We start from the raw sequence: 9,931 nt of genomic DNA on the forward strand, positions 1-9,931 counted from the left end.
TGCAACTGTTGTCACTTTCAACTTGCCCTCCCATACCATGTCAACCCACCCATAAGCCAAGTGTGGCTTTTCCCCTCCTCTGTCAGCTGGTCACAAAGGATACCCCCTGTAGCCAGAGGGGTAAGCCGAGGAAGGGGCCCTGGCGCAACAGAGGCAGACGACACAGATTTCTACCTGCTTAGGAGCTTTGCTGGTAGTTGCTAGCCCCCCTGGTGCACAGTCCCAGATACGCCGTTTCCACCTTACAGTGTACTGCTGGGCCCTGTCAACCTCATTACTTGGGAAGCATGATCGCTAATGATGGGCAGTTCCGGACACACAGTATCCTGGCATAACCCATGGCGCTCCATCACCACCAGGGTCCAGCAATATGGCAGGAGTTGTTTTTCAAAAGTCAAATATATCATCCTTGTTCCAGACCCCCAAGGAGACTGCACTGTGTTTCTCCCACTGGGGCCTGACATGAGCTCCAACCGGCTTCTGTTCCCACCACTCACACCACTAATGCTCCAGGGTCTTTCAGGTTGTATGGACCCAAGAGCAAGTTGCTCACACTATAGCCTGCTCCTGCTACACAGCCCTCTCCTTTCCTGGGCTGCAATCAAAGCTAGCAGCCTTTTGCATCATCTGATACGTGGGCTGGAGCAATTTCTCAGCTGTGGGGTAGGTAGAACTTCAGAACCCAAAGGGGCCTGCCAGACGCTCAGTTTCCTTCTTAGTGACACGAAGTGTGAGACACAATAATTTGTCTGTCACTCTGCAGGAAATGGCCTGGATTGCCCATATCACTGGACTCCTAAATATTTAACTGATGTACAGGTCCCTGAATCTTTACTGGGCTTATCACCCCTCCCATGGAAAGCCTGTGTCTGACCCAAATCACCCAGCATACGTCAGCCACTTCCTGTTTGGTGGGCCAGATTAACATACTAAAATCGATGCAACAGATTAACGTGATGGTCCGCCTGATGTCCAGATGGTCCGGGTCTCTGCAGAGAGCAAGAGAGCTAACGTAGCTCTCAGGCAAATCTGTAAATTGATGTCGCTGACCCCTGCATGTGAATATGAACTGTTTCTGATTGGAATAGAAAAGTGTGCATTTGCCAGATCAATGGCCACATGACATGAAGGTATGTTAATCTACTCTAGCTGAGAACAGCAGTCACAATTAGGACTTCTACGCAGTTGATTTTGTGAAGATTTTTTTTTTTAATCCTTCAGGGCACTTGAGGTTTCTTAAGGTATCAGAGTGGTGAGAATTAATTGGAGATATCCTAGGTACCACCACTCCAGTATCATTTAGATGCTTAAAAGTGACCCTGATGTCAGCCATCCCCTCACCACCCTGTGAAATATTATCTTTGATTTACTCTAATTTTGGCTGGAGCCAGGGGTGGGTTTATGGTTTTAGAGCTTTCTCGTGGCCTTCCCCACTATGATGTCTCTTACCTCATTGGCTAAAGAACCAATGTGGAAGCTGTGGCAATTATTTAGTATATTAATCCCAATTTTGCATTAAGAGAGAGAGAAGTTGACCACCAGATAGTTTTGTTGGCCAAATGGACCCTTCATTTGGCCAAAACTTGGTAATCCTGAATCCCATATTCCTCCCTCTAACAGTCTCCTGGTATCAATCTAAGTACCAAGTTTCCAGGTATCAATGCCCTGTGCCCAGTGGTTCTCAGTATGGCATTCTCCCTTCCCCAGTACATGGTTACCAGACAAGTGGCCAGAGGTCAGTCTGGGGAAAGACTAAGGAAATCACTCATGTACATTACAGGGTCCTTCTTCCTGGACACCCAGCCTCCTCTTCAGTCAATGAGTTCTGGGTGTGAAAAGTGGACCAAGTCTGCAAACAGGTCAAACGATCCAGAATTTTTATTGGGGCACCTGTCCTCAGCCCCCTGAGATTTTTTTTCGATGGTACCTTTGTTGACTTAGTAGTATATAGGCTGGCATCCATCTAATTTATCCCCAGGGACTCTATGTTCCACTAAGTACACCACAATTCTCTGTGGGTCAGGTCCTCTTTGCTACCATTGTCCCTGCCACTCATGATAACTGCATCTACCAGGCTTCTGGTAACTACACTACACCGTGTGGCTTCTATTGTTTCCAGGGCCCTGTCATTCCCATGGCCATCAGTGAGCCTAGCTCTGCAATGTCATCTCTCACCATCAGACCTGGTTTTAGACAAGAGGCATCGAGGCATCTTCATCCCCACCTTGACTCTAAATTACTTATGCTGTGGCTAACAATTCAGGTGGAAAGGTAGAAGACTGAAGAAATTATTTTCCGTGAACAAGTCCAAGTTCTATGGCATTTTTTATCTTTCCTGTTCCCCGTTATCACCTAGCTGCCCCAACAGAGATTGATATGAGTCATCCAGAGATCTGGAGAAACCATGGACCAATGTAAGACTCATAACTAAGGAATTGAGAGGCCTTGGCCATAAACCAGAGGCAGCAGAGCAGACAGAGGTCCATCTGCATTGGGATCCAGTTTCCCATCCACAAAGGGCAGCAGCAAGTATGCATTTAAAAAGGTCTCTTGGGTGCCAGGCATGAACCACAGGGGAGAAGGAGAAAACCGACCTTTAGCTTTCTCTAAATCCTGGCCTGGAGCACTGTCTGGAAGGGTAAGAAGGTATTAAAGAGCAGGGTCAACCGTGTATTCTGTGGAATGATGGAGGAGAAAAGATGAAAGAGCATCACCGATTTCACAGAAAGCACAAACTATCCCAGTGTGTGGGGCCTCCAAAAAACCCATCACTGGCTCCCAAGAAAAGGAGGCAGCTGTGATTGCTCACTAAGCCAAGTGAAAGTCAACTCCCAACATGCACCAAGGGCGGAAGAAAGAAGAAACCAATGTTGGTCCCCTAACTCCTCTCTAGGCTTTTACGATTGCCCCCACCTAGCTCCCTTAGACTAGCTAGCTAGGTCTCCAGTTGGGAATGAGAGGATAAGAAAAAGGTAGAGAAAATGAGAAGCCAAACCAGGCCCGCACCATCAAAATCCCCCCTTCCTGCTGGAAGTGGTCAGCCCAGGCCAGAGTGGAAAAGGGGAGAAAAGTTAACCTTGAGGTTCCAAGCCCTTCCTCTTCCAGGGAACAAGACATATTAATCGGTGAACTGAGATGTCTTGGGGAACAAAAAGGTCCAGTGAAGATTTTATAATCTGAGAGCATGAAGATAATCTACAGGTCCTCCTTGAACACACCCAGAGGTCTGGGAAGGTCTACTGGCATTGAGAGTGTGTGTGTTTGTAGACACGGGAGCAAAGGAGGCTGAGGGACAGGAGAGAGTGTGCAGGATAAACTTGGTTTTTTTGATTGAGCTCAATGAGTCCCACCCATTTAACCTGTCAATTACATAACAGTTTAACTTTTTTCCTTAAAGTTAATTTTTGAGAAAATATATTTTGTAGCTGCCATCTTGAGCTCACTACAGCCAAGGGGAGAGCTTCAGTCCTCAGAAGGTGTATATTGATTTCCTCCCTTACAATAAGAGTGGATTTTTAGCTCTGAGACCACTGTTGTCTGGTGGTGTTTTTTTTTTTTCTTGCAGCTGCTTTTGGAAAAAAAACAAATTCTATTGAATTGGATCCTTTATACATCTCAAGACTCTGGGTTTATTATCCATCAAACACTGTGTAACTTGTTTTGAAATCCTTCTCTTAGCTTTTTTGTAGGTTTTTCAGTCCTGGGAGGGAAAACAGCATGAAATTCTGGAGTCTTCAATTCCCTCCTCTAACGTGTAGGTAACAGAGGCAGGATGACTTTGATTAAACATGATGACTCTTTTATGCCATAATAAAATTGTTACGTCTTTACAGAATTCCTCACCCTGGGGACTTTTCTCCTCCCTAATAATAGGAGAGCAGATAAATAAAGCCATTAAATAAGTTTCCTCTTTGAACACCAAGAGCTGAAAATCTTTAGGGAGGGTTTAGTGGGGAGGGGTAGATGATGACCCAGACTTCTCCGAGACAGCTAGATTTTATGACTTCGATTTTAACCATCAGTCAATTAACAGAGAGGTGAGCAACTCTAATCTCTTTTTCATCCCAGCACACAATGCAACGCCCGGCACAAAGTAAGTGCTCAGGACCTATTTGTTAAATGAATGGCAGCTGCAATTATATCATCAGTACCAGGACACCAGCCAGAGTACCAGAGTGCTATGTGGGTCATGCTGAGCAGAATCAAAAGGTTCAAGTAATTATTCTAAACCATCACACTACATCACATCCCACTAAAACATCACATTATGATTTTTAATGATACTTATTATTATATGAAATGACCTTATTTATTTGTAATATATATGTACTCATTTTATGTTACAAATACATGTATCATGTATTCACACCTAGTTCAAAGATTAACAACTCCAGCAGGTATTAAACACACACCCTCTCTTCTTCTCCCTCGTATCTGTGTTTAACATCTAGGGACAATCTACCTTGCTAGCCCATCTCACCTCCTAGTCTTAGCATACCCTCCCCCCAAAAAAACAGTTTCAGATAGGCGCACCTGATTTATCCAGGACAAGCTGGGGCTGGGGTGTGAGGGATGTGAGGGAGGAAAGGATAGGGCAGGGGAGCTGCTAAGCAGGAATACAGCATCCGGTAACGTCTAGCCTTGGGTTGTGGGGAGGGGGCTGCTTCTGAGGCATAAATCACACCAGAGAGTGTTTTCCCCTTGAGGTCATAATAGTTCCTGGCTGCTCCTGGGAGTGGGGCAGGATGCGAATTCTTAGAATGGACTCAGCCAAGTTCAAGCCTCCAGAGAAGGTTCCATTAGCCAAAACACTTGCAGCTGCTGGGGGATGAGTGCTTCACCAGGTAAAGGGAATCTGAGCAGAGTCAAAACAGACTGCGACCATCTTCTCTCTACTATGGAGTCTAAAGGATCATCAAGTCCTTGAGGGCAGGCACTGGTGTGCTTGTTTTTTTTTTTTTTTTTTTTTACTTTCTGCATCCCTCAAGACAGGACCTGAAGGGCTGAGATCCACTCTTCCTCCTCTTTTCAGGCTGTCTGGGAAGATCTTTGAGATGAGGGTGGAGATCTTCCTACAGGAGCACACAGGGTCTCGCAATCTGAGCTGCCTACTGGAAACTCAGGAAAGTACATCTGTCCGTGTGCTGCACTGAGGCGTGTCTGCGGCCCCCCAGGCTGACTTCCATCACCGCCCGTCACTCTAGGGAGCAGCGAGTGCATCAGACTCCAGCAGTTTCAAATGGGAAATCTCAGCCCCAGCTGGTGAGCGGCCAACACAGTAGCAGCCATCTTCCCTGAACAGCTGGGGAGGAATTTGTTCACAGCAAAATCCCAGACTTCCCGGAAAGCTTTTGTGTTCAGAAGCTGCTTGACTGGTTCTCTCTCACACTGCTCACAAGAGTATAAATGGGTAGGACCATGGTGGAAGGCAGTTCATGAACAATAAATACAGCCAGCATTGACTGAATGCTTGCTCTGTGCCAGAAACCATCCTAAGTGCTTTATACCCTGACTCATTGCATCCTTACAACAACCCTGTGAACTAGGGTTATTATTATCATCCTTCTTTTCGTATGAAGAAGTGTTGGGGTTTTTTTAATGTTCACACAATTTGAATTACTGGGTCAAAGGGTAAGAATTTCTCCCTTAGGAAACAATGTTAACAGAAAAGACTTTTACCCACAAAGAAGTTTATCGATGTGATATTTATCATAGTGGAAAAAAAAAAAGGGTAACATCTGAATGTCCAGAGAAAGGGAAAGCACTTCTAAACAGAATTTTATACAGCCATTAAGATCTTTTTTATGAGGATTTGTAATAAAAATGAAAAAAAAAATAAATGGCATAAAAAGATACAAGATTTTCTGTTCAGAATGATCACAAGAATGCAAACTTAAAACCATGCAGTGAGTTTTCTGGCTCAAAATGGCAGACTGAATATGCAGCATTATTTTCACTGTACTAGAAAGTACAGGTGGCCTTTGAAATCCAGATTATAAAAAATAAAGTAAAACCATATATGTTAAATTGGGAGGATTCAATGTGAACTTAGAAGCTTGTAAACAAATTCTTTTTAAATTGTAGTACAGTCAGTTTACGACGTTGGGTCAATCTCTGGTGTACAGCATAATGGTTCAGCCATACATGCACATACATATATTCCTTTCCATACTCTTTTTCATTATAGGTTACTACAGGATATTGTATACAGTTCCCTGTGCTGTACAGTATAAACTTGTTTATCTATTTTATGTATAGCAGTTAGTGGCTGCAAATATCTTTTAAGCCCTTTTACCGACGTGGCCCAAGGGGTAGAGCTTTCGACTCAGCGCCACTACTCAGGTGAACTCATAAAGTCCAGATCTCCAAAGCCATCATTCACTGGAAGGAGCCAGGACTCCTTACACTACTTTTTAAATGGCAGTTTCTTCCATCATGGGACAGGAAATTAAAAAATCAGAACTGGGCAGCATCACTGTGTTACTGCTTAGAAAGCAGACGTGGTAAAAAGCAAAGGAGTCAGCCTGAGGGTATCCCACTGCCCAATGTGAGCGTCAGAAAGGCAGGAACAATCAGGTTAACTGAAAACGTGTCAGCCTCCACAAGTCCACGGCTGCCGAGTGGCACACCAAAAAGATTGTGAAGCATATAAAAAAACAGGTTGTAATACAAAATAGAACTAAATACAGAATACTTTTTTAAAAATAATTTTTAATAAATAATGGTGTATTAATATACATTTGAGGGTTTACCTTGTTAAATACATTTTCATTTAAAAAGCATATATATATATATATATACACACACACACACACACACACAGACACACGAAATTTTTAAGTCTAAACTCTTAAAAAAATGCAAGACAAATGGTCCCCCATAAGATAGAGACTATTTCAGGAGGCACGATTAGTGCCAACAGTCATTCCTAACAACCAAGTGGAAGGAGCCTCCTGTTTCTCATTAACAGCAAGGATCAGACAATCACTAATGAAAAAGAAGGCCCGGCCAAGCGCCCCAAAGTGATAAATTACCTGCACTCCAAAGAGTAAAGGGAACTAAGTGGAAAGTGATTCCTTATCTCCTAGAAGATTAAACCTCAACCTGACCCTATTCATTATAATGAGGTTCTAATAAGGCATATATAAATTTCCAATAATTTTAACCAACCAGAACAATACAACTTGATGGCAGGACAGTGGGACAGCTACTGGTGGCCAGGCAAAATATACAGAGCATACTATTTGGAGGAAAGACATCAGATTAAAAAAATCTTTAAATCCACATGAAAGACAAATTATAGAATAACAAATAAATCTTGATCACAAAGGGGGATTTAGCTTAATGATGAATGGCTTGAGTTTGAGTCAACCTGGACCTCATCACCAAACAACTTTTTTTTGTTTGTTTCTTAAACAACTGGACACCCACCCAGATTCTAAAACTTCCATTGTCCTGAAAGTTATTTTTTTTTTCTTTTAAGGCTGGTAAATACAACTATAACCCTAGGAAGATATAAAATAATATCTAACAAAATCACTGAAACCCTAAGAAGATAAACTTTGGAGAAAACAAAAAGATGAAAAGAATAGAGATAATGAGAAAGCAAAATGAAATCCATGATATTCACACTTCGGATTGGATTTTCAATCATAGTATAATAATCAGATCAGTAATCATTAAAAAGTGTTTGTGTATATTATCTTCTACCCCTTAGGTACTTAACAGCATTTCAAATATTCTGGTATATTCAATTTGTAATAAACTCCAAAGGTGTTTATTAAATAAGTTTGCAATCAAGGTTTAAATATTTGGGAAATTTAATTTATTAAATTCATAAGTACTGTTTTATCAATTGTGAAGAAGGGGACAAATATTTAGATGTGTATTTAGAGAAATGTTTATTTTTAAGTTAACAGGATTTTAAAATCAATCACTACACCCAATATAAATTATAGTGAATCTTTTTCTCCCAGGAGTCTTTTGGGCATTCACAAATCTATTAATAGCTATCATTTTCCCAGCCTGAGACACCATTAAAATGATATATTTTTTTTTAAAGTTACAACCCACAGAAGTGGTAGAAAGGAAATAGCAAGTTCACAGATTTCTTGAACAAAGATATATGGGCATGTGCTAGGTGATGAGCAGAGAAGGTGCAGCCCAGAGCAAGCCCAGAGGTGGCAGAAGCCAAGAGGAAGCAGGACAGACTGAGCAGCAGAGGATGGGGGAGGGGAGTAGAGCAAAGTCAGGGGGAGGGACAGCCAGCCCCACCCACACAGAGCCAGGAATTTAACCACTCACCTTCTGGTCCAAAACCTCAAAAAAGCACTCTCGAGAAATTGAAGAAAACATCTGAGGAAAACGAGGCTAGCTGACAAGAATATCCAGATTTAAAAGAGGAAGAGAAGGGGCTAAGAATATGCCAATCCAAAATTTTCCACTTTGACTTAAGGATTATTTTAAGCTAAAGGCAACTGAGAAAAGCAGATGTAGAAAAAGTTACCTATCCACTCCCTTTCTGCCTAAAAGCAGGGCATAAATTTCTATTTGTCGAGGGAACATTAATTTCCCTTTGTGAAAGTGTCTCGGTCCCCTCTCCCATACCAGGAAGAAGAAATGACTCATCTCTAGGAAGGCACCACCTCGGATCTACATAAACAGACCTTACTGATAGAATGCTTACCCTCCATTACTTTCCCACTTATATTTACCTTCCCACAATCTTCCAGCTCTGGAAGCCCAAATCTTTTTTTTTTCATTGTCTTGTCATATCTCTACAATTTATCACTCTTTGTTAAAATGGTAGACAAGCTCTCAGGTCTAACCACTCCTTTGGGGCTTTCACTTCTTTTCTGTGAAGCCCTTTGTCATTTAAAAAATATTAATATCAAATAAAATCTGTATGTCTTTTCTCCTATATATCTTTTCTTTCAGCAGTTTAATTTGCAGGGCACCATGGACTGAACAAAAAAGGGTAGAGGAAAATCTTTTTTCCCCCTTTCCCTACAGTTGCAAGAAAAGGGACATGACATGACTCAAAGGAGTACAGTATTAGGAGTGGGATTTTTAAACCTTAAGAGAAGAGCGGCCTCAGACAAGGAACATTCTCACCACCTCTGAAAAAATCCTCCAAACTGGCAACTGATCACCTGACCTCAGGGCCTACTTGTCAAACCATTATCTTCCAGAGCATCAGTGAACATTAACGAATTTAGAATGAGGAGAGTTCTCAAATTTACTCTGTTCTACCCTCTCTGGGGCTGAGAAGATAACGTGACATGGAAAAAGTCAGACTAAGGGACAGTGACCGCGGGAAAGCCACACCACTGCATGGCGCCAGAGTTGGGGTTTTGACTCCCAGTTCAATACTGGTGTAAGCAGGGTAGTAAGATGAGGGTTCACATGGAATCTAGAAGCACAATTAAAACCACCTTCCCCCGCGCCCTCCCCAAAATTCCTCCTACATATAAAATTCCAAACACACATAAATGAAATTTTAAGGGAAGACCAGATGTTGAATTTGCAGTCCCTTTGACAAACATCCACCAAGCCTACTGAACCAGAGGAATGCTTCCCTCACTTCAAAAATAAAGATATAAGAACTCTTAGCATGTTGTTCATGGTCACGAAGCCACCATTGCTTGAATAGATGAGATTCACAGACGTTCATATACTTGAGTAGAGAGGAATACAATTCATCATTTAAGAAAAAGTATACAGAAAAGAGGAAGGTTACAGAAGGTTAGAAGTACTTTTCTTTTCTTTCCTTTTTTTTTTTTTTTTGACTTGCAATGAATCAAAGGTGTGAATACTAACAATCCTCAATCACAGTCCACAAAGCATCAGCCTGGTGTCAGGAGGCACCTGGAGCACTCAGACTGTCCTTGAAGGCACTGCAGCTCTTCCACAGACCTCGGAGAACTTCATT

Source organism: Vicugna pacos, chromosome 3, assembly GCF_048564905.1.
Source record: "Vicugna pacos chromosome 3, VicPac4, whole genome shotgun sequence".
Lineage (NCBI taxonomy): Eukaryota > Metazoa > Chordata > Mammalia > Artiodactyla > Camelidae > Vicugna > Vicugna pacos.